The sequence below is a fragment of the Ovis canadensis genome, chromosome 13, assembly GCF_042477335.2.
Source record: "Ovis canadensis isolate MfBH-ARS-UI-01 breed Bighorn chromosome 13, ARS-UI_OviCan_v2, whole genome shotgun sequence".
In the NCBI taxonomy this organism is placed as follows: Eukaryota; Metazoa; Chordata; class Mammalia; order Artiodactyla; family Bovidae; genus Ovis; species Ovis canadensis.
The window spans coordinates 53,136,417-53,161,381 of NC_091257.1; the positions used below are offsets into that span (position 1 = coordinate 53,136,417).

At 47.1% G+C, this 24,965-nt stretch overlaps 2 long non-coding RNA genes and 1 pseudogene across 5 annotated transcripts; 2 read left to right on the plus strand and 1 right to left on the minus strand.

Annotated features, from left to right (window-relative positions):
* Positions 1-5,853: 5,853 nt before the first annotated feature.
* On the minus strand, positions 5,854-11,655 carry LOC138416949 (uncharacterized). Of its 2 annotated transcripts, XR_011247911.1 has the most exons (4): positions 11,466-11,655; positions 8,982-9,169; positions 6,328-6,681; positions 5,854-5,891 (listed from the first exon to the last, which is right to left on the minus strand). It is a non-coding gene; the product is annotated as an uncharacterized lncRNA (long non-coding RNA). The 2 variants fall into 2 exon arrangements; XR_011247910.1 differs by lacking the exons at positions 5,854-5,891; positions 6,328-6,681 and adding an exon at positions 9,577-9,757 and having other exon boundaries at positions 8,982-9,197; positions 11,466-11,636.
* Positions 9,450-13,721, plus strand: LOC138416948 (uncharacterized). Of its 3 annotated transcripts, none has more exons than XR_011247907.1 (5): positions 9,450-9,590; positions 10,256-10,454; positions 11,057-11,140; positions 12,176-12,481; positions 12,887-13,721. It is a non-coding gene; the product is annotated as an uncharacterized lncRNA (long non-coding RNA). The 3 variants fall into 3 exon arrangements; XR_011247909.1 differs by having other exon boundaries at positions 9,452-9,590; positions 10,966-11,140; XR_011247908.1 differs by lacking the exon at positions 11,057-11,140.
* A 9,334-nt stretch (positions 13,722-23,055) lies between these two features.
* On the plus strand, positions 23,056-23,523 carry LOC138929733 (small ribosomal subunit protein uS12-like; annotated as a pseudogene).
* The last annotated feature ends 1,442 nt before the right edge of the window (positions 23,524-24,965 follow it).

A 24,965-nucleotide genomic window follows, 5' to 3' on the forward strand; every position in this document is an offset into this window, starting at 1 on the left:
CTGTAGGCCTCCTCCCCCTGTTCTCGGCAGTGGGGGAGGTGGGGAGAAAGAAAGTAGAACCTGGAAAGGAGAGGCAGGGAGAGAAGGTCTGAGTGTTGGGTACCTGGACACCACAGCCCAGGGCTGAGCACCCTCACTGGCTTCTCCAGAAAGGCCCTGCAGGCTTAGGACCTGCCCTGCCCCCCAAGCCCTGGAAAACTCAGCGCTATGGCAGAAAGCAAAGAGGAACTAAAGAGCCTCTCGAGGAAAGTAATAGAGGAGAGTGAAAAAGCTGGCTTAAAACTCAACATTCAAAAAACAGATCATGGCATAGGATCCCATCATTTCATGGCAAATAGATGGGAAACAATGGAAACAGTGACAGACTTTATTTTCTTGGGCTCCAAAATCACTGTGGATGGTGACTGCAGCCACGAAATTAAAAGACAATGCTTGCTCCTTGGAAGGAAAGTTATGACAAACTTAGACAGCTTATTAAAAAGCAGAGTCATTACTGTTCCAACAAAGGTCCATATAGTCAAAGCTATGGTTTTTCCAGTAGTCATGTATGGTTGTAAGAGTTGGACAATAAAGAAAGCTGAGCTCTGAAAAATTGATCCTTTCAAACTCTGGTGTTGGAGAAGACTCTTGAGAGTCCCTTGGACTGCAAGGAGACCCAACCAGTCAATCCTAAAGGAAATCAACCCTGAATATTCATTGGAAGGACTGATGCTGAAGCTGAAGCACCAATATTTTGGCTACCTGATATGAAGAGCTGACTCATTGGAAAAGACCCTGATGCTGGGAAAGATTGAAGGCAGGAGGAGAAGGGGGCGACAGGGGACAAGATGGTTAGATGGCATCACTGACTCCATGGGCATGAGTTTGAGCAAGCTCCAGGAGATAGTGAAGGACAGGGAAGCCTGGCACGTTGCAGTCTATGAGGTCACAAAGAGTGATTAAAGTGAGGGCTTGTGTTGCCTCGGTGTCTGGTCCCCCTCTTCCTGGTGGGTACAGCCTTGGGGAGACTGGAAGGAGATGCAGGGAGGGCTCAGGGCATTGATCCACCCCTGTGCCCCAGCTAGCCAGCAACTGGAGCCCCTCTCCCTGCGCCCTGCTGGCCAGCGCTGCTAGTGGACACCTCATCAGCCCTTGCGGTTCTCTCCACTCTCCCCACCTGGCTGTGAACAGCCTCTCCATTGGGAAAATGTCCTTAGTGACCCCCACTGAGTTGCTGCTGGTCTGTTGTTGTCCTGACAGGAGTGGAGGCCAGGAGGCCACCACACTCCAGCCTTTTTCCATGTCTGGAAAATGGGTGTGACGATAGCAATGCTAACATCTCGATGATCTCAAAATGACAAATGACAGGCCCTTCTTCAGACCCACTTGAGGAAGAGGAAATTCTCAGAAGGCACTGGGGCCCCTGCCGTGATGGAGGAACCCGAGCCAGGGTCTATGACTGGTTCCTTTTGTCTTTCTGTCCTTCCCCCTTCTCCGCTGCATCTCACATACACCCAGCTAAGCTTCCCCTCCAGCTCACCAGTCCTTTCGGTCTCAATCAATATAGACGTTATTGCACAAAAACGACTCACATGTGTACGGCGGGAGCCTGCTTCTGTTCACTGATCACCAGGCGCCTCGCCCAACCTGCTGTATGTTCCTTTGCTCTGCAGCCACATGGCCCCACATCTTCTGGGTGTCCTACTAACCTTTACTCCCTTGACCTTTACACCCTAACCCCAGGGTGTTTTTGCAGTAACTGTCACCAGTGTCTGGAGCACAAGTCCTTTTAGAGTCCTCTCCCAGGATCCTTTTTTTTTTTTGCCCGCACAGCTTGTGAGATTTTAGTTCCTTGACCAGAGATGGAACCTAGCACCCTCAGCACTGAGCGTGTAGAGTCCTAACCATTAGGCAGCCAGGGAAGTCTCAGGGTCCCTTCAGAAGCAGATGCTGCCTTCCTCTCCATCCTGACTGCCTTGCTCCATCCCCAGCCCTTGTCCTGGCTCCCACCTGGAGCTCATGAGACGGTGCAGTACAAGCATGCCACCCTGTCCTCCAGTCCTGCCCTGACATTCTCTCCGGGGACAGACCCCTGGGGCACAACATCATCCCATTTGGTCCGTGTTCCCCAGCAGCCAAGACTTTTAAAACACCGTTGAGCCTTACACTGAAGAAAACACAAAGCTACTCTTGTCTTCTCCCGGCCAGGCCACCTCTGCTCTTTAAGTTCAGACACTAGCCATTCGATTGAGCACACGCATGCGCATCGTTCCTAAGGTTTTCAAAAGAGGAAAAGGACACCCAGAATTTTTTCAAATATTGCACAAAATATAGTTTCAAATATCGTGTCAGGCACAGTCCCTGGGGGCACAGAGGGCACTCAAATGGGGCAATTTGAGGGGAGTTGGATAAGCAGACTGTTGACAAAGGTGCAGGAGGATTCAGTGCCGGGTTAGGCAGAATCCTGGGGTGAGCAATTTCGGGGTTCCTTCCCAGATGATCCAGAGAGAATGACCCACATGAGGTCCTGGACAGGAGCAGGGGACCTCAGGGGAGGGCGGTCCCTGACCTCTGCAGACCCAGAAAGGAAGGAGCTGGGGGGTGGGGGGGTCAATATCCAGACCTTGCCTTTCTCCTACCCTGCACGTACCACCCCCCTGGGTGGACCCTGCTGAAAACAGGATGTCCTGGCTTAAATGTCCAGCATCCTGGGACACAGGTCAGAGTAGACAGGGACCAGGGGTGGGGGCCTGGGCGAGGCACAAAGAGAGGAGGAGCAGTGGGAGATACTTGCTCACAACAGATTTGAAAGTGTGCAGTGCAATTAGCAATGATGGATTTAGTGAAAAGGGAGTAGTTATTTGCACAACTAAATGCTTTTTGGATTTTACAAACATTGCTAACTAGTTATCTTGAAAATAACAAACTTCCCCCTTGCAAGTAAACTGTAGTTCCATTCATGGACAATTCAGCTGACTCAGCACTCCCAACATCCAGGTAAACCAAATCAGGGTGCACTCATGGGTGGGCTTTGAGTGACGCTCACTTCTGGAAAAGGTCCCCTCTTGCGGTGTTCGATGGCATCTGAATGGGGAGAGGGCAAACAGTTTTCCCAGAAGAAAATTAGAGACTGAGGAAAAAGGAGGCAGATGCTAGAAGGCCAGGAAGCCAGCCAGCCATCCCACGGAGGCACAAGTTGATATGCAAAGCTCACCCCATTCCTTAGCAGCTAAATGCTGATTGAAACACCAGTCTGTCGTCCCCAACAGTTTGCGAGAATATTTCAGGCAGCCTTCCACTTTGATCTGTTATCTTTAAGCCTGACCAGCACAATCTTTCCTGGTGGCTCAGACAGTAAAGAATCTGCCTGCAATTCGTGAGACCTGGGTTCCATCCCTGGGTTGGGAAGATCCCCTGGAGAAGGGAACGGCTACCTACTCCAGTATTCTTGGGCTTCCCTCGTGGATCAGTCAGTAAAGAATCTGCCTCCAGTGCTGGAGACCTGGGTTTGATCCCTGGGTTGGGAAGATCCCCTGGAGGAGGGCATGACAATCCACTCCAGTATTCTTGCCTAGAGAATCCCATGGACAGAGGAGCCTGGAATCAGACACGACTGAGCGACTAAGCACAGCACAGTCTTTCGCATAGATGTTCCTTCTTGATGCTCCATCAGAGACACTCAGGCCAGCCACGTGAGCCCCTGCCTTGGGTGACCAGGCAGCCAGTGAACATTTCCCGGGAAAGTCCTTGTGATGGAATTTTCTCCTATGCTCTCAGCGCTTGGGAGACGTCATCGCCAAGTGGTGCTTCATTTGTGACGTTGTGTCGCATGACACCTACAGGGACAGACCCACATCCAGCTGGCGGCTCTGCTCAGTGCCAAGGCCCAAGCTGCCCACAGCACCCCAGCCAGCAGACTTGCGGCTGAGTCCAGGTCCCCCGACGCTGCTCCTGGCACAGCACGTCCACCAGCTCCCTGTTGGACACCTGACCTCAGCTAGAAGTCCCAGACACAGACAGAACCTCCACGTGCTGGCATGGCTGTTCCAAACAGCCTCGTGCAGACCCTCTCCTGGTTCCCTGTCTCTTCTCACCTAACGCACGTGGGTAACTGCCTTTCACAGACGGAAGACGATAGCGAAGCGCCACCCTGAACTGGGCAGGACAACATGCAGGAAGCCCAGAAGACACTGCAGATTTAAAGAGCCCCTTTGAACAACTGACCTTTTGAGACAAATCCCAGGGACCTTGGCACAGCCTCTGAGGCGGCAGAGTGGGGAGGGCACGTGGGCCACTGACAGGTCACTGACTGCTCAGCTGCACCTCCGGTGCCTTCTTGAAATGCCTATTGTTTCCTGACAGCAGTGGGGGCTGTGGACTGGCTGGCTCCCGGTGTCACATCCCCTCAATGGAAGCCTTTGTCTCCTGCCAGAGGCTCCATGGTTCTTGTCTTCACGGTGCATCACCCTCACCCGAAGGCCTGCTCTGTGGACCGTGTCCTGGCAGGGCTCCAAGGAAGCCGTCAATCCCTCCTGGCACGTGCAGAAGCACCACTGGCTGAACGGGGAAGCAGAGATCTCCATCCTGGAGCTGGGCTGGAACTAGGTCAACCCAAGTAGGGGAGGATTTCATCACACCCTCCAGCTCCTGATCACCTTCCAGCCACATGGCATCCCGTCCTGCTGTTCCCATGGTAACCAAACTTTCAAATGGACCCCTACCTCTTCCTGGCAATGGGTCCCCCACCACGTTTCATAGAGCTGACCTGCGTGATCAGTTTCGGAAATGGCAGGATGTGACTAGGTCATGATAGACCTTGTGGGTTCCACCTGCTCTCCCCAGGGTCGTGGCTCTGGGGAGAGTCAGCTGCCACATGCTGAGGACCCCCAAGCAGCCTTGTGGAGAGTCTGTGGGGTAAAGATCTGAGGCCTCCTGCCAACGGCCAGCATGAGCACTTCATCCATGTGAGTGAGCCGTCTTGGAAGCCAGTCTTCCAACCCCAGTCAAGCCTTCAGGTGAGTGTAGACCTTGCACCTTGATGACAACCTCACAGGAGACCCTGAGCCAGGACCACACGGCTAAGCCACTCTTGAATTCCGGACCCACAGAAATGGTGAGACAGTGAACGACTCTTGTTGCTTTAGGCGACTCTATTTTATTACACATTACATGGTGTTATGTAGCTTCCTGTTCTTTGGTGGTAAAGTTTGAAGGGCTGAGGGGCACGATGCAGAGTGGTGAAAGGGAGAGGATGGACAGGGTCAATGACCCAGCACACTTGTTTCCTGATTCCTTACTTCCTGCCCCTCATTGTAAAAAAAGGAAAGAAGTGTTAAAAATATAAGGGTTATCCCAGACATTCCAACCAGCAGTCAGTGCCTAGGATCTCCCCCCAAGCCCCCCAAGAACTGGACACTGCCCTCCCACAAAGTGTCCCAAATCCTGTTCTCCTAAAAAAAAAAAAGAGAGAGAGAGACAGTGTAGCATAAATGAATATCAACAGTATAGACAAATACTCTTGACAAATAGAGCCCTGAGCTCCTTTCCAAAGAAATTACTGCCTGGCCAGAACTTCTCAACCCATTGTGTGCTTGGCAATGGGTTCTTCTGAAAATCTAACCTTCTCTCTCATCTGTTTCATCTTAGCTTTATTCTAAAGTTCCAAGCTACTGAGGGACTTCTCTGGGGTCCAGTGGTTAAGATTCTGAGCTTCCAACGCTAGGGGCATTGGTTCAGTCCCTCATGGGGGAAATAAGATCCCACATGCTGTGCAGTGCAGCAAAACAAACAAACAAACAAACAAACAAAAAACATCATAAAGTGCCAAGCTATTGAACTAACTCATCTCAGCTTGGGGACCACTTTCACTCTTACCTCCAACGTTGTATCACCTTCATATCCGGTGTCTGCGTCTGTAATGTTGACTGAAACAGTGACCTGGGCAGAGCTAACTGCAGAGCCCTCTGGCCCTTCTTTGCAGACCCCACCACTGCCTGGGGCCAGAGACCCCTTCATGACAAACACGTTGCAGAGAGCTGTGCAACCTGCCACAAATGCCCCAGAAATACTCTCATTACCAATGAGTTTATGTTAGTCTCTCAGTTGCGTCTGACTCTTTATAACCCCATGGACTGTAGCCCACTAGGCTTCTCTGTCCATGGTATTCTCCAGGCAAGAACACTGGAGTGGGTTGCCATTTCCTTCTCCAGGGGATCTTTCCAACTCAGGGATCGAACCCGGGTCTCCCACACTGCAGCCAAATTCTTTTCTGTCTGAGCCACCAGGGAAGTGAGTTTGCCAATCCATTATCTGAATGCTGACTGGACACAGCTCATTCATGCTACTCACCAGCCTGTCTGCAAAGTGATCTTAGCTTGTGTTTTAGTTTCTGCAGATTCTGTAACAAAGTGCCACAAAGCTGGTGCCTTAAAACAACAGAAATAGATTCTCTCAAGGTTCCAGAGGTCAGAAATCTGAAATCTGTATCACTGGATGCAAACCAAGGTGTGAGCAGGGTTCTTCTCCCTCTGAGGGCTCTGGGGATGGAACTGGTTCCTCATATCTTCCAGCTCTAGTGCCCACTGGCCTTCCTGGGCTGTGGCTGCATCACTCCAGCATCCAAGTCCAGCATCTTCAGTCTTTCTCTGCTCTGTCATCAATTCACTCTCTCCTCTCCGTGTGTAGGTCTCCCTCTGCCTGTCTCTTATAAGGACACACAGGATGGCATTTAGGGTTCAGGCAGATAATCCAAGATAATGTCTCAAAATCCTTGTCATAGCAGATGAGGAGATAATTATAGAACATGAAAGCATATAATATTTTTATATAAAAATACATATTTCAATAATTTTGAAAAAATAAAAAGATCCTTGTTACATCTGCCAAGACCCTTTTTCCTTATAACATTAATAGGTCCAGGGATTAGGATCTGATTTCTCAATGGGGTGGGAGGATTATTCAGCTCACCTCCACCAAGTTTTCCCACCTCACGGTCACTTCACTCCTTCCTGATGCTTACAAAGAAGCTTCATCACGCTCTGCTGTATATCATTTTCCTAAAGTTAACCTCAGGATTACCAATATCTCTACTTTTATCAATCCACTGGAGAACTCTACTTCCCCAGACCACATCCCTCTGAACATAAAATTGGGTTCATAATAAATCAAAACAGCATTTCTCAAGTTTGCCATTATTGCTAGTTCTCCAGCCCCCTGGAAACATCAGGACTCCCTAGAATGCACCTCTTAGGTGGAGGCAGGCTAGAGGTTGAGGTCATGATTTCTCAGTTTGGACTTCCTGGGTCTGAACCCTGGCCCCATCACTGTGGCCAGCTGTACTTTCCAAAGATGGACACCAAAATCTCTCCCGCCCCAATGCTCTTCCTGAGCTCATCAAGAGGTGGAGTCTCTTTCTCCACCCACTTTCATCTAGATTAGCCTATACTGTGCTTTCTCCCACAGAGAAACATAGTGGGAAAGACACTGGGCCTCTTCCGCTGGGCTGGCAGTTTCCTGTTCTTGCCTCTTGGAATATTCCTTCTTGGGATGCTTCTCTCTGAAGCCAGCTACTGGGCTGCGAGCAAGCCCACCACATAGAGACCACTTGTGGCTGCGGTGGCTGACAGCTTCCAGATGGCCAGCCCTGTCAAGCCTTCAGATGCCTCCAGTCCCATCAACATCTGTCTGCAGCCACAGTAGACCTCAAATGAAGACCACCCAGTGAGCCCAGACAATGGGCAGGACCACAAATGACAATAAATTGTTGTCTTGGACTGCAAGGAGATCCAACCAGTCCATTCTAAAGGAGATCAGTCCTGGGTGTTCTTTGGAAGGACTGATGCTAAAGCTGAAGCTCCAGTACTTTGGCCACCTCATGCGAAGAGTTGACTCATTGGAAAAGACTCTGATGCTGGGAGGGATTGAGGGCAGGAGGAGAAGGGGACGACAGAGGATGAGATGGCTGAATGACTCGATGGACGTGAGTTTGAGTGAACTCCAGGAGTTGGTGATGGACAGGGAGGCCTGGCGTGCTGTAATTCATGGGGTCACGAAGAGTCGGACACGACTGAGCAACTGAACTGAACTGAAGCAGTCGAGTCTTGGGATGGCTTATTATACAGCAGTAGATATTCAGATGAGCCACTTACTAACTGCGTAGTCTCAGGTGAGGAACAGGCCTTAGTTGAGGGTCCGGTCAGAAGGAGACTCTACAATAAAGACATGGTGCCTGTAGTTTACCTGGACTCCAGGAAACACAGGTAGGAGAGTGTGGAGGTGAGAAAGGAAGAGAATACAGCCAACAGAAGGAGAGCATTTGTGAGCAGGTTACCATGGTGACCAGTCCCTCCGGGACCCACAATTATCTCCTCAATAAGAAGGTGCAGCCTCTGTGGGAAATGCTATGATGTTTCCTCAGAAACTTAAAATTGCCATATGACCCAGCAATCCCACTTCTCAGTATGCATCCAAAATCATTGAAAGCAGGATCTCGAAGGGGTATTTGCACACTCATGTTCACAGCAGTATTATTCACAACAGCCAAGAGGTGGAAGCTACCCTGGTGTCCATCAGTGGATGAATGGATAAGCAAGATGTGATAAATACATATGGTGGAATATTTTCCAGCCTAAAAAATAAGGAAATTCCGTCACTTGCTGCAACATGGATACACCTTGAGGACTTTATGCTAAATGAAAGAAGCCAGTCACACAAGGACAAATGCTGTGTGATTCTACTTAAGCACAGTATCTAAAGTAGTCAAATTCATAGAAACAGAAAGCAGAATGGTGGTTATCAGGGACTGGGGGAGGGGAACGAGGAGCTATTCAGTGGGCACATGGTTTCAGTTTTGTAAGATGAAAAGTTTTAGAAATCTGTTGCATAACAAAGTGCCTACCGGTAACACTGCAAAGTCAAAAACGGTTAAGATGGTATGTGCGCTTTTATCATAATTAAAAAAAAAAAATTGTCTCAGCAAGAAGCAAACAAATTGGGGTATTTACCATCAATTTCCTGGTTGAGGGCATTAACTTGCTCAACCCTCAGAGGATCAGAGGACACCCCTGTGCAGAAATACAGGAAGTCATCAGCCATATGTGATTCTCGGGGTGACCTCTGGATGACCAAGGACCTGGGTAGGGAGCTTATGGAGTCTTACACATCACCTACGTTTGAGTTTTGGTTTCCTTGTCTGTAAAACAAAAATGAGAAGGACCCACCTGAAAAAAAAATAGAAATAGCCACCTGGTCAGACGGTTGTGAAGGCTGTTTTGGGTGACGCAAGCTCCCTACCTCCCGCCCCACCCCCACCCCCACCCCGCCTCTCCAGCCTGAATTTAAGTGTGCAGAGCTTAATCTCAAACTGAGACCTGCCCCCATCACAGACCCTGCCTCCCCCCTTTCGTTTTTACAAATCAGTGATGTATTTGCCTAGGCCCAAACTTTTGGAATGAGCCTCTGAGTTTTGCAAAGAATGAGGCAGTGGCTCTGGGTCCCAAAGCTGCACTCAGCCTCCCTGGACTCAGTTTCCTCCTCCCAGCTCACAGACGACCCGCTGAGGGATGTGGACACACAGGCAGCCCTCTCACCAACCCCTACCAGCGTGATACCAGGTGGAGTCCTTGTGTAACTGGCTTCTTTCATTGAGCACAGCGTCCTCAAGGCGTATCTATGTTGCAGCATGTGACAGAATTTCCTTATTTTGGGGGGCAGACAAGACTTGGCTCTTCTTTATCTCGATTCTTGCTCCAAGCAGGGCTTTCAAAGCCCCTTCTGGAAGCTGGGAGAAAAGGAGCCAAAATATTTGCAGCGGTTCCAGCTGGTTTTAGGACTCAGGGAGTAGCTATCTTCTTCTTTATGCTTTCAGGATTTTCCACAATAGGCACATTCTATTTTTTTATTGACAGAAAAGCAAATTTATGTTTTTTTAAGCAAGCAATTTCAAAGCCCACGTGGTTGCCTCCAGCATTCTTTGTAGCCTCAGCTCATTCTGGGCGTCAGCTTTTCATTATTCTATCTCCTGCCTCTCTGACTTGAGTCCTCCACCTTTGGACCTCAGCTCCATCCTTCACAAATCTGAGTTAATCGCAGATGCTTGAACAAACCACATCAGCTTCCCTGTATGCGTCCTTTTGATTTCTTACTTCTCTTTTTAAAATTATTTTTTATTGGAGTATTGCTGCTTTACAATGTTGTATTAGTTTCTGCCGTACAGCAAAGTGAATCAGCCATATGTATACATATATCCCATCTTTTTTAAAATTTTCTTCCCATTTAGGACACTGTAAAGAATCCACCTGCCAATACAGGAGACGCAGGTTCGATCCCTGGGTTGGGAAGTTCCCTGAAGAAGGCAATGGCAACCCACTCCAGTGTTCTTGCCTGGAGAAACCCATGGACAGAGGAACCTGGTGGGCTACAGTCCAAGGGGTCACAAGAGAGTCAAACACGACTGAGCAACTAAACCACAACAACAAGTGAGCAATGAGTAGAGTTCCCTGTGCTCCAGAGTAGGTTCTCATTAGTTATCTGTTTATGCGTAGTATCAATAGTATCAATAGTTACCTATTCATGTGTAGTATCGATAGTGTCATAGTATCCAGAGTAGGTTCTCATTAGTTACCTATTCATGCGTAGTATCGATAGTATCATAGTATCCAGAGTAGGTTCTCATTAGTTATCATCTACTTATGCATAGTATCAATAGCGTATATATGTCAATCTCATTCTCTCAGTTCATCCCATCCCACTACCTGGGCCTTAATTTTCCTTCTCACTGGGAGTGTTTATAACCCAAATTTGCTTTACAATCTCCCAAACCAAGAAACTGCCCTCACATTCTCTCAGTACGATGCACTGAGCAGAAAGCAGCATCCCTTCCCTAAAATTCTGGCTGAGAATGCATGACTTGAGCCTAATCTGAGGAAACATCAGACAGGGCTAAACCAAGAGAGCATCTGTAACATGACCGGCTCTTTCTCTTCAAAGACGTCAGTGTTGTGAAAGCCTGAGGAGTGGCTTAGGAGAGAGAGAACCATCGGAGGCAACTTGTGATCCTAAATGTCATTTTGTTTAAAAGGATAATATTGGGACAGTTGGTGAAATTTGAATCTGAATGAGGCCTAAGGTGACGTCACTGGGTTGACTGAAGTTCCTGAGTCAGGTAACCACCCTGTGATTCCAGGAGAGAATGTCCTTTGTATTTTTTGGAATTATACCACCAAAGCTTTGGGAGGTAAAGAGTGTCCTAGCTGCAACCTGTTCTCGTATAATTCAGAAACACACACACACGTAGAACGTGGATGAAGAGTAAAAAAGAAGTTCTTTGTTCTATTCTTGGGATTTTTCTGTAAGCCTGAAGTTACGGTGAAATTAAAAGGGAAAAAAAATCCTGCAAACCTCAGGCAGCACAGGCCCATCACCTGCGGTCTGGGCGTTTAGTTCTCTGACCAGAACCTCCCTCCAGTCCACACTCATCCCGCACTCACCACAATGCCCCGCTGGCCCGTCAGAACTTCCATTTGGAAACCTCTTAGGGGCCGTCTCCCTAAGGAAGGTGGAGAGGCCTCTCCCTGTCCCGCTGCAGGGCAGGAAGGCCTCTCCGCTACAGATCCTGGATTCTCAACGTCACAGCAGCAGTTCTCACCCTCGGCAGCCCTGAAAACTCCAGGCTGAGGAAACGCCCTTGATGACAAAACACGCAGGCTCTCGGCAGGGGGGCGGGGGGGGGCCAGACCTCCTGAGTCAGAATCTGCACGTTAAACAAGCTTTCTGGATTTCCGGGTAGGGCAGCTTTAAAGGAAATCCCCAGCATCTCACACGTGTGTTGGGGCCCCCAAGCACTTGAGACTCAGGATGGAGTGACTGAGGTGGCAGGCGGGGGTGGGGGGGTGGGGGGTGGGGGGGTAGGGGTTGGGAGGGCCGGGGGAGGGGAAGGGGAGGGGGATGTCCCCTCAGGGTGACCCAAAAATCCCTAGTAAAAGATGGTTAACAGAACCTAGACAGAGGCACCAGACTGCTGGACCAGAACGGGAGGAAGGAAGCAGACAGAGATCCTGCTGGAGTTAACTGTCCAGAGAGCAGAGTGGGGATGAAGACAACCCCTGCCCGCCCTGTCCGCCCTGCCCCAAGAGCCCCTTGGTATGCCCTTTGATTTGACCTCCAGAGAATAAAGCTGACACAGCCCCTTGACTCCTAGGAGACGACCCTCTGGTGACACTGAGCAGGAAGACAAGCTCCGAACTAGATGTCTGTCATCGTCACCTGCAGGGGATGCTCTTACCATCTGTAGACGTCGCCCTCAGGCGGCACTGCACTCCAGAGTCTCAAGGAAGGTATTATTATCCCCAATTTACAGACGAAGAAACTGAGGCTCAAAGAGATGACTTTGCTTGCCCCAAGCCACAGCAGCTGTTAAGTGGCAAGGCCAGACTGACTTCCAAATCGCTCCGGTTCCACTGGCTTGACAATAAGCTAACTGAAGCTGAACCCTCATCTGGATGTGGTGAGCAGGGGCCTTAACTGGCTGCTATGCTGAATCTCCGTTTACTCTCTGCTCTCTCCTTTGCTGAAATGACAGAAACAAAGGTTACTCTAAAGCTGTGACCCTCGGGCATGTGTGGCTATTTAAACTTTAATTACAATTAAATAACATTTACAATTCAGTTTCTCAGTCAGATGAGCCAGGTGTCAAGCACTCAGCAGTTACACATGGCCAGTGGCTACAGAAATCACACAGGACAGATGGCAGCGCAAACTTCCAAAAGTTCCCTTGAATGGGACTAGTCCAGAAAAAATGTATATGCCCTTCACTACCCACAGTCACTCTTCGTTCCAAGTTAACTTTTTAATTTTTAAATGAAATGTCAGACCCACAAAGTTTACTTTTACCTTCTCATTTGTCAAATAGAAACCGGTATTTTCAGCCAGGAAACATCGGGTGTTATTAATAGAAGGGAGGCGCCTGCTGACATCACATGGTATTACAACCTAGCGCAATCAGACACTGGAAACTGGCCAGAGGCTGGCGTCCAACAGCCATCACTGCGGGATCCAGGAATCCACAGGTGTGGGAGAAAACCCATGTCAAGAGGAGATCCGGGATGAGGCTCCAGGAGGAGACACGGAGCCAGAGAATTCATCCATCAGCAAGCTGAAATCTCCAGCATTATACACCACGTGCCTGACACTAAGGACTTAAATGACTGATTGTTGGACTGATTGCTTGATTCTTAGGATTCTAGAATGGCACCACCGAGCATTTAACCTTCTTATCATTTTTTTTCTCCAACTGGACATATCCTTTATGTTATGAAGTCAATGGAGAAACAAGGGATCTCTGTTTAGCTGACATGAAAGTGTTCAATAACCAAGGGAGGTTAGAACTTCATGAAATCATCAGGAACAAGATGTCAAGTTTTCTGAGTCTCTGTTGTGGACACAGTGGGGGAAGGAGAGGGAGGGATGAATTGGGAGAGTAGAGCTGACATATATATAGTCCCATGTACAAAATAGGTAGCTAGTGCGAAGCCGCTGCAAAGCACAGGGAGCTCAGCCCAGTGCTCTGTGATGAGCTGGAGGGGAGGGATGGGGCAGTGGGAGGGAGGCTCAAGAGGAAGGGAATATATGTACACTGATAGCTGACTCATGTTGCTGCACAGCAGATACCAGCACAGCACTGTAAAACAATCATCTTCCAATTTAAAAAATCATAAAATAAAAATATCATTTGCAACCTAAAAAAACATGGCTTTGAGTCTCTGGTAAAACATGAAAAGACATCCCTGGTTTTTCCTTTGACCCACAGTGTCAGGAATGAAAGATGGCCTGCCTGATTGGGAGATGAATCAAACCCCAAATCATTCATTCATCCATTCAGTTCACAAATACTGATAGGGCTGTACGGGAGCCAGGTGGCCACTTACCTGAGCCCTGCACACAAAGGGACACAAAATCCATCCCTGATCTGGAAGTCACCCTGCGCAAAGCAAGTGCTCAGCAAAGACCTGGACAGGGCAGCCTCTAAGATGTCTCCTGGGGATCTTGGGATCCAGGTGCTGGGATGCCTGGGCTACTGGCTATGGATCTTGACACTGAAGAAACTAGAGTGTGGATGGCGATGCAATTCCAGTGCCCCCAGATACTGGGAGGCTTTTCATGGGATCCGAGCAAGCCGATCAACAGGTTTGAGCCAGGGTTGTGTTAGTGATCTGGTGGCCAAAGGCTGCTTACAGGTTGCTGTCCCGAACTGGAGGGGGCCCACGATCTGGCCTAGCTTCAGGGGGATGGGAAAGTAGAAAATGGAGAACACCATTTATTACCAGGTCCACAAAAGCCTGCTTTCAAATAGGAAAAAAAAAAAGAACAGTCCCCTATTTCATGAATTTTACTGACTCTCAGTCTTGCTCGTAGGCTGTTCTCAGTATTAGGGAGATAGATCCATTAACTTCTGGGGCCAGGAGCAGACTCATTACCAAGATCCCTTCTCTCACTCCCATCTTCTGCACAAACCCACTTGAGCCCCTTCTCAATTCCTGGCATAAGTAGGCCACTGTTTCATGATGCTTTTCCCTTAATAAAAATTTCTCAGATACCCAATAGAAAAAGTGGGCAAACAACTTAGACATGGCAATTAGCCAAATGGCCGGGAAACATGAAAAGGTGATTCACATTAGTGGTTACAGGGGTTACAAATTAAAACTCCGAGTCCTGGACTGTGTACTCAACAGGATGGCTACAACCAAAGCTCTGGAAACATTCAGGGGAGTGAGGCTGGGGAGTAACAAGGGCACACACATCGTCAGTGAAAAGGTGGATTGGTCCAAGCCCTGCAGAATCCTGTCAGGTAGTTCTGCTAAAATTAAACATACCTGTAACATCTGACTGAGCAGATACCCTCCTGGGGATGAGCCAAAGGAAAGCAGGTTCCTCAGAAGCACCCATTGCAGCTGAACCGCGAATAGCCAAACCCTAAACTCAACCCCAGAGAAGGCAATGGCACCCCACTTCAGTACTCTTGCCTGGAAAATCCCATGGATGGAGGAGCCTGGAAGGCTGCAGTCCAAGGGGTCGCTGAGGGTCGGACATGACTGAGCGACTTCACTTTCACTTTGCACTTTCATGCATTGGATAAGGAAATGGCAACCCACTCCAGTGTTCTTGCCTGGAGAATCCCAGGGACGGGGGAGCCTGATGGGCTGCCGTCTATGGGGTCGCACAGAGTCGGACACGACTGAAGCGACTTAGCAGCAGCAGCAAACTCAACCCAAATGCCCATCAGTGGAAGAACACAGGAATACATGGTGTGCAGCACAGAGGGGAGATGAGTGAATTGCTCTTACACACAATGCTATGGATAAAGCTCAAAAACAACGTAAAGGAAAAGCAACCAGACATGAAGCAGCACATCCCATCTAACTATTTTTATATGGAGTTTGACAGTTTGTTTGTGACACTGGGGTCACAACAGGGGGGCAGTGGGCAGTGGGGCTTGGGAAGAGGGCTTGAGGGGCCACACTGGATGATGGAACGTCCTCTGTGCTGACCCGAGTGGTGGTCACATGGGTGTAGACAGTGGTAAAAATTCTTCAAACCATCCACTTAAGAATTTTTTGTTTTGTTTTGCTTTAATATTTGTTTGTTGGGCTGCAGTGGGTCTTAGTTGCAGCATGTGAACTCTTCATTGCGGGACATGGGATTTAGTTCCTTAACCAGGGATTGAACCCAAGCTCCCTGTTATGGGAGCACGGAGTCTTAGCCACTGGACCACCAGGTCCCTGTCCACTTAAAATGTGTCCATTTTATCATCTGTAAATGATGCCTTAATAAAAAAGTAAATAAAAACAATCAAACGTCTTGGTGACCACCCTTGACAGAGGCATGGCTGGACAGCAAAATCTCACCTGTACTAATGTGACCCCATCCCCTGGGAGTTTACTAGGGCAGTCTCAAACACCCAGTTCCCAGGCCCTTGGCAACAGTTTCCATCCTTACCGCTCAGCTGGCACCAAAAATGGCGTGTCTCTTTCCAGCCAAGCAGGCTGTGGCACCTCCTGCAGGTCTCCAGGGACCCCCTCCCTGGAGTTGTCCTCCAACAGCTCCCAAGCCCCTGGGCCCAAGTGCTGCCGGCCCCGCCCTGGACCCAGGAGCCAGGCCTGCTCAGAACCTCAGAGTGGGTACTGCTGGACTTCAGCGAAAGCTTACGGGGCCACAAGTACACTGGACATACAGGACTGCTCTGGAAGGGAAGGTTAGACAAAGGAAGAAATGCTTTAGGAGGGTCCTGTATTTAAAACTCCTTTTCTGTCAATCACTTATACTTCAATTTTTAAAAATTTTTAAATAAATAAACCAGACACCTTTTTCTGCTAAAATTGCACAGTTTCAGCCATGTTGCACCCCAGCCCACAGACCGGGGGATGTCAACTTCAGTTGTACATCAGAATCCCATGGAGCTGTGAAACGTAGGGTGCCAGGCCCACCCCCAAAGACCAGCTGAATCAGACCCTCCCACACAGTGATGCTCAAGGCGTGCTCCTGAAGCAGGAACATGTTAGAAATGCAAACGCCCACTGAGACCTCCTGGATTCTGGAACTGCTCCCAGCAATCTCTGTCATAATTGTTCTAAGAAGCCCTCCCAGTGACTGATACATGCTCTAGTGCGAGGCCCTCTCCTGTGGTTAGAAATTTGCATTCCTCACGGGTTCACAGGTGGTACAGACACTGATGTTCTGGGAACCATCACTGTCTAACTGTCTAATGGGCAGACCCAGCTCTGAGGGGTGGGGATTAAAAGCTGCCCAGGCGAGTGACTCTGACCCAGGTGAGGGTTCATAAATGCTTCCATGGACTGTAATCATTGAATGTGGCAGGAGACCCACAGAGGTGAGGACACTGCAGGAGGAGAAATGAAATTTGTTCTGGGGGCTTCTTCTCATCCAGTGAAACTGTAACTTGGGGTTCTTGGTGTGGTAGGACTTACTTGCTAGCTGTCTACCCCTAGTGTTTTCTGGCAAGATAGGAACTGAAGAGGTTTCTGGAAGAACACTGTACAAAAGCCTTAGCTGGGGAAAAAGCCCGGTTTTATCCTCAAAGGTTAATCTTTGGTCCATGATGGATGTGGAAGCAAGGGTGGGGAAACTGAAGAATAAAGGGGATGGAGAAGAAGAGAGTCGATGTGGGGCTGGGCACGAGCCAGTCACAGGCTGACAGAGAGAGAGCTAGGGGGAGGGGTGGGGGGAGGGGAGGAGACACATCTTTCCAAGTAGAACTGACTCTTAAAAAAAAAAAATTGAGCCCCAAGAAGGGTTTTGTGTAAGATTAGAGGGAAGAATGGAGCAGGCTGACCTGCAAAGCAGGAAGGAAAAGGATTGAAGTGAGTCCAGAGGGATCTGAAAGGACTGAGGGGGTGGGGAGGTCAGCTGGCCAGGGGAAGGGGTCAGTGGCAGAGGACTGAAGCTTCCTGTTTTCAGACTAATGGACACGGGTGGAGGGGGAGGAAGGAGAGGGTGGGAAGAATGGAGAGAGTAACTTGGAAGCATATATACGACCATGTGTAAAACAGATAACCAATGGGAATTTGCTATTTGAATCAAGGAGCTCAAACTGGGGCTCTGTAACAACCTAGAGGGGTGGGAAGGGGTAGGAGGTGGGAGGGAGGTTAAAGAAAGAGGGGATACATGTATACCTGTGGCTGACTCATGTTGATGTATAGTGGAGGCCAACACAATATTATGAAGCAATTTTCCTTCAATTAAAAATGAATAAACTTGGGGGGAAAAAAGCTTTCTGTTCTAAGAAGGCAAACCACAGGCTGGCAGGAAACAGTCACCACACATAGATCTTAGGAAAAAACTTGCATTTAGAACATAGAGAGTAGTTGCACAGCTTACTGGTAGGAAGGCAGACAACTCAATGGAAAAAAAAAAAATGGGCAAAAGACATGAGTAGACACTTCACAAAGGATATACAGATGGCTGACGAGCCCATGAAAAGATGCTCAGCATGACTAGTCATCCGGGAAATGCAAAATAAAACCACAGCCAAATACCATGTAATACCCACAAGTATGGCTAAAATTAAGAACTTGCAATACCAAGTGTTGGCAGAAGGGAGAGCATCTGGAATTCTCATATTCTGCTGGCAGAAACTGAAAATTGAACAACCACTTGGGGAAATTCTGGAGTTCCTTTTAACATTAAACATATACCTACCCTGTGACCCAGCAAATCCGCTCAGATCTTTCCCAGAGTGCAATTAAAACAAATATCCACAAAAAGACTTATGGCTATATTTTTACATACCACTCCCAGAAAGTCTTTGCAAGTGCCAAGGAGGAAAAACTTTTCTCTGCCTTCTTAGCTTTGTGATCGGGGCCTGTAAATTAAGCTGAAAAAGGCACAGTAGTAAGAGAAAAAGCAGAGCTTATTTATTCATCCATGCAAGAGTCCTCAATAACAAGAGTAGTCCTTAGAATCTGGGCCTTATCTACTTACACACCTCACTTAGTAGGGGAAATGGAAGAGGAGGAAAAAGACTTCTAGAGGAAGAACAAGCAGGTTTCTTTAGGAAAGAAAAATGGGTTTTAGGAAAACAAACTGGCCAGTAGAACATTTGTGATGGTGTTTGTTCATGCAGGTCCTTCCATTTTCTTCATACACTGTGAAACTCTCCCAAGAGGGGCTTTTGGAAGGTTTATTCTTGGTCTCTCTCCTGCCCCAAAGAGGAAATTTATGATGATCCTCGTTTCTCAGAAATTTCTCCTTTTAGTCAGATAAAGGAAGCTCCAAGAAGACTTCTTTCTGCCTCTGTTGAATCTCAAATATCTTCAGTATAAAATAATCTTATATCAACTCTGGGGCTCTGAGCAGGTCTCACAAAGGGATGCACAGAAAAGTGATAATAGTGGTTATGGGTTTGTAGAGCAGGAGATGGAGGCAGGTAGAAACTGAGAGGTTGGGGACAGGAATAAAAGGAAAATATTTGGGGCACGTTTTTAATTTATTTTAAATTCTAGAAAGATATGAATGTGTTGCTCATTCAGAAAAATTTAAGGTCTAAGCATGTTTCTGATCCTTTTAAAGATAAGTTTCGACTCCCTATTTTAAAAAAGATGGATTTTTGCCTCATTAGCAAGGCCTAATAGGATCCAGCCCTGAGGGAGGTGCAAAGATTTTATCATCATTTGCTGCAACTTCTACTGGGAAAGGTTATAAGAATCAGGTCACTCTTTCCACTTTGCCAGGAAGGATACTTTCAGCAATGTCTTAGCTATAAGTCCCAGGACTCTCCCTCATTGTCCCTCCTGGTCTCCAGGAACACAAGACCAGCTGGAGAAGACTGGGGTGGGCTGGCAGTGGGTCTCCAAGAGCCAGCCGACAATGGAAACCATCCCCCTTCAAGCAGATGTCAGCTTATTCCTTGTGTTTTACACACGGGTAAAAGGGCAGGTTAAACTCTGACAAACATCTGCATCTTGTCCTGACATTCTGACTCACTGCCCTTAAAAGAATCAAGGTACTGTCCAGCTCAGAGAGGGAACTGTTCTTGATCTGAAGAAGACCCCAAAATAAGAATGCAAGGTCAATTCAAGGTTTTTCAGATATAGTTGGTGACAGGGTCTTACATGCCCTGAAATTTTAAAATACAAACCAGATAGGAAAAGAAAGGATCAAGGTTCTGATTCTGGGGACACATCTCATTTCCAGAACATGCCAAGCACACTCCCATCCAGAGGGCATTAAACCCCTCCTCTCACAATCTTGTCACATTACCCCTGCATCTCATCCTGAGCTCATTCGTTTAAATGCACCTCCCTCAAAATACATCTAAGATAACCCTAAATATGTAAGTCCACCCAAGCAGTCTCTAAAACACATCCCTTTCATCATTTTAGTCTCTTCAGAGTCCATGTGCATGCATGCGTGTTAAGTTGCTTCACTTGTCTCCGACTCTTTGCAACCCCATGGACTGTAGCCTGGCTCTGTCTGTGGGATTCTCCAGGCAAATACCAGAGTGTGTTGCCATGCTCTCCTCCAGGGGATCTTCCCCACCCAGGATTGAACTCAGTTCTCTTATGTCTCCTGCATTGGCAGGCAGGCAGGTTCTTTACCACTAGCACCAACTTCAGAGTCCTTACCACCCTCAAATTCTTTCTTATTTGTTCATTACCTGTCTCTAAGAATGTCTCCAACAGTGCAGCTATAACTGGCTCCTTCTTCCCCTTCCCCAGTGTTTCCAGCAAGTGCCTAGCAAATAGTAAGGGCTCAGTATGTACTCAATGGATGAATAAATGAATAAAAGTTCAACTTGAGATGTCTGCAAAATATCCAAGGAGCAATGTCAAATGAGAACTGTCTAAGGTCTACTGTACAGTACAGAGAACTATATTCAATATCCTATGATAAACCATAATGGAAAGGAATATGAAAAAAAGGTATATATGTGTATAACTGAAGCACTTTGCTGTACTGCAAAAATTAACACAACATTGTACATCAACTGTACTTCAACTAAAATTAATTTTTATAAGTATAGTTATGTTGAAATAAAGTTTTCAAAAGCAAAAAAAAATTAATTTTAAAACACCAAGAGAACGAGCAAAAAAAAAACAGGAGAGCTGTTAAGTGTGGGCATCTTTAGAACAAATTCATTCTTTAAATCTATAGGAATCAGTGAACCACCTGAAGAAAGACTTAATGAAAGAAAGGGTCTGAGCTCCTAGGAACCCAGGCTTCCAAGGTGAGTAGAGAAAGGGGAGAAAGTGAAGAAGAGCAAGAAGAGTCTGGCGAGGCAGAAGAAAAACCAGGAGAAGCCAGTGTTGTGGAGGCTGAGAGACAAGAGGGTTTGGAGAGGAAGGAGTGGCCGCCTGTGTGGAACATGACTGCAGGGTGGGCAGCAGGGAAGCGGTGAGGATCTGGGCCAGGCAGGTCCAGTGTGGCGATAGGCAGAAACCAGCCGGGAATAGACAGACGCATGAATGGGCCGGGGGAGGAGTGAAAGCCCAAGTGTCAAAGACTCTATGAGGAAGGTTGGCTGCGTCAATCGGTGGAAAAACTGGGTGTAGCTGTAGGCAGATGTGCATCCAGGGAAGATCCTCTTCTGCTTAATATTTTATTGTGAAAACTGTCAAACCTGCAAAAAGTTGAAAGAAGAGTATAACACACATCACTTCACCCTTTACCTAAGTTCATTATTTGTTAACGTTCTGCCTCATTTACTACCCCTCCCCATGACACACACACATAGTCATTTTGGGGTGCACATACTCCTAAATACTGCAGTGTGCTTTTCCTAGGAACAAGACCATTCTCTTCCGTGAGCTCAATGCCACATCCCACTCAGAGAAACGGACCATTGAATCAATAATGTCATCCCGCGCACAGACCGTGTAGACATGCCCCAGCAACAGACACATTCTTTACACTTGCTTTCTTTTTTCCCATCCTGTAGCCAATCGGGGTCCACGCATTCCCTTTGGTTGTCACGTCTCTGTTCTCTCCTTTAATCAGAAACAGTCCTTGGCTTTTTTTGTCTGTTTGTCTTTCACGGCACTGACACGTTTGAAGGGTCCGGGTTGATTGTCACGTAGCTCATCCCAAATACTGGGGACTTTGTCTGATTGTTTCCTCATGACTGGACTCAGGTTAAACATTTTTTTGACAGGATTACCACATAGATGATGTGAGCTTCTCAAGGGAGATTTTAAAGATGGAAAAAAAATACTCCTTGAATGATGTCAATGATTCAGTAGATCAGGGACAATGCTGGGGAGGCACAGAAGTGGAGCAAGGAAGGAGGTCATGATGTCTTTGAATTTGCTGGACGGAGGTGGGGGGCTGGTTGTGTTATGGGGTTCCAGAATGCAGAATGAATGAATGGATAGACACAAGCATTTGAGAAAATTCAACCTCTATCTATAATTTTTTAAAAAACAAAAACTGTCAGAAAAATAGAAATAGAGAGGAACTGACTCAACTTAACCCTAACCCTGGCTGCTGAGCCAGCTAACAACTTCTGCACCCTCTTCAGCTCTGAGGGTTTCTCTCCCTTACTGTTCCATGTGAGCTGGGATTCAGGAAGGAGCCGAGACTAATACCTTTGCTCAGCCTACCCTCAACTCAGAAGGCAGGAGCTAGAATTTTACTCTCTGTTTGAACCTAAAATCCAAATTCTCTCCTTGACTGCTGGCCCCCTCACACAAGGCTTGTTTACAACCAGCCAGCCAGTCTCCTCCTCCCAGCCTCTCAGGTTGCAACTGTGCCTTCTTTCTCACCAGTCTGCACCTGAGTTTTACTGTTCATTTAATCGCATCTCACTGCAGGGCAGAGTGGGTGGTTTATCCCTCTGTTAGGAGGTAGGGAAGAGTCTGGAAAATTCACTTTTAAGTGTAACCTGCCTGCCTTAGATCAACGTTGCCTCAGTTCAGCTCAGCTCAGTTGCTCAGTCACGTCCGACTCTTTGCGACCCCAGGGACTGCAGCACGCCAGGCCTCCCTGTCCATCACCAACCCCCGGAGTTTACTCACACTCATGTCCATTGAGTCAGTGAGGCCATCCAATCATCTCATCCTCTGCTGTCCCCTTCTCCGTCTTTCCCAGCATCAGAGTCTTTTCAGATGAGTCAGTTCTTCACATCAGGTGACCAAAGTATTGGAGTTTCAGCTTCAGCATCAGTCCTTCCAATGAATATTCAGGACTGATTTCCTTTAGGATGGACTGGTTGGATCTCCTTGCAGTCCAAGGGACTCTCAAGAGTCTTCTCCAACACCACAGTTCAGATGTCATATTTTTTACATTATGCAAGTAATATTTGGTTATATTCTTTTCATAAACATTAAGCCCTTATGAAAGATTCCCCCTTTACTCACCACTCCCAATACAAGCAGATCTTGGTGATACTGCAGGCTTGGGCCCAGACGACAGCAATAAAGCAGGTCGCACAAATTCTTTTGGTTTCCCAGGACACATAAAGATGTTCACACTGTCTCTTAAGTGTGGTAGCATTATGTCCAAAAGGCAATGTGTATACCTTAATTATAAAGTACTTTCCTTTTCACTCAGGCCTGTGATACCGGCAGGATGGGCAAGTGTCACAGCCTTCATACTGCCAGGAAGCTCCATAGCCACTGACCAGTCTAGAAGTGGCATGATAAACAGTACAAGAAAGCCCATGCGGGCACAGCACTGAAGGCCAACCCTTTTGGAGGCACTTCTCATGCCAAGGGAACTGTGCTTGAAAAAGCAGGGGTTGAAACCAAACAGCCAGATTCTGCCATCAGGAAGTGTCCCAGGGTTCAGCTAATCAAGAATGGTAAAAAAAAAAAAAAAAAAGATCACAGCTTTTGTACTCAATGATGGTGGCTTAAATTTTATTGAGGAAAATGATGATGTTCTGGTTGTTGGCTTTGGTCACAAAGGACATGCTATTGGCGACATTCCTGGAGTCCACTTTAAGGTTATCAAAGTAGCCATGTATTTGTTTTGACCTTATACAAAGGTAAGAAGGAAAGACCAAGCTCATACATTCTGATGATGAAAGCACAATAGTAATAAATTTTCATATGCCAAAAAAAGTACTTTCCTTCCCATAGGCCATGTGGTGCAGCCTCCCCAAAAAACTTCTTTCTTGATAAAAAATGATAACCATCATCTGAGCCTTCAAGGAGTCATAATATTTTGCAGTACTAACACTGAAGATCACCACTCACAGATCACCATCACAAACATGATAATAATGAAAAATTCTGAAATATTGCAAGAATTACCCAAATGTGACACAGAGACAGGAAGTGAGCAAATGCTGCTGAGAAAGTGGCACTAATAGACATGTTCAACGTGGGGTTGGCACAAACGTCGAATTTGTAAAAAAAAAAAAAAAAGCAATGCCTGTAAAGCACAATAAAGTGATGTGCAACCAAGCAAGGTGTCTGTACCAGACAGATGTGTCTGCAGTCCCGTTCTTATACATTTTCACATGTATTCACAAGCCCATAGGAAACATAAAGTGTTGTTTTATTGTGGGTTGTTTGCCTTTTTTTTTTTTTTTAACATTTAACACATAAGAGCACTGTATCATTTCAGTTCTGAGTCTCAGCCACTTTTCTATGTTAGGTCTTATAAATTTCTCACTTTTAGTTTTTTTACCCTTACCTGGATTTTATACTGTGCACATAACATGTTTATATAGTCATTCTTTAATTAATAAATATTTAGGTTCTTTCCTGTTTGTTTTGCAAGCAGCACAGCTGAGCATCACAGCACAGGGTCTGTGGTCCTGTGCCCCGGGCTGAGGTAAACACTGAGAAACTTTTATAGCAATTTGGTAGAGTGATGCTATGTCAAATCTCACAATAAAAATCATCACCATCACAAACATGATAATCATGAAAAATTCTGAAATATTGCAAGAATTACCCAAATGTGACACAGAGACACAAGGTGAGCAAATGCTGCTGAGAAAGTGGCACCAATAGACATGTTCAACAGGGGGCATTGTATTTTGTAAGCCTTTGTGTTTTAGAAACTTTATCCCTCTAGCAATTCATTTCTACTGTAAGAGTAAAAAATGTATTAGTTTGTGATAGGTTGGAAATAAAGGCTGGAGCTTGCTCAGGATCACGGAGAAGTCGTGCTTTTGTGACCAGCCTCACCCACCCACGATGTCACACTTCTGCAGATTCAAAGAAGTGATTCTCTTGGTTATAGGATGTGGACATTTTTGTATTATAATAGACCGTGTCAACTTGCCCCCTCAAAGGGGCCAAGACAGCCTCCTCCCACCTCCACACACACACACACCAATCACTAGTGTTTTCTTTTCTTTTGGCCATCTTGAGCAGAATCTTAGTTTCCCCACCAGGGATGGAACCTGGGCCCTTGGCAGTAAGAGCACAGAGTCCTAACCACTGGACCACCAGAGAATTCCCACAGTTGAACTTTTAACTCACATGTTCCTGAAAATCAGGAAGGTGGGACTTCTTTTTATATGT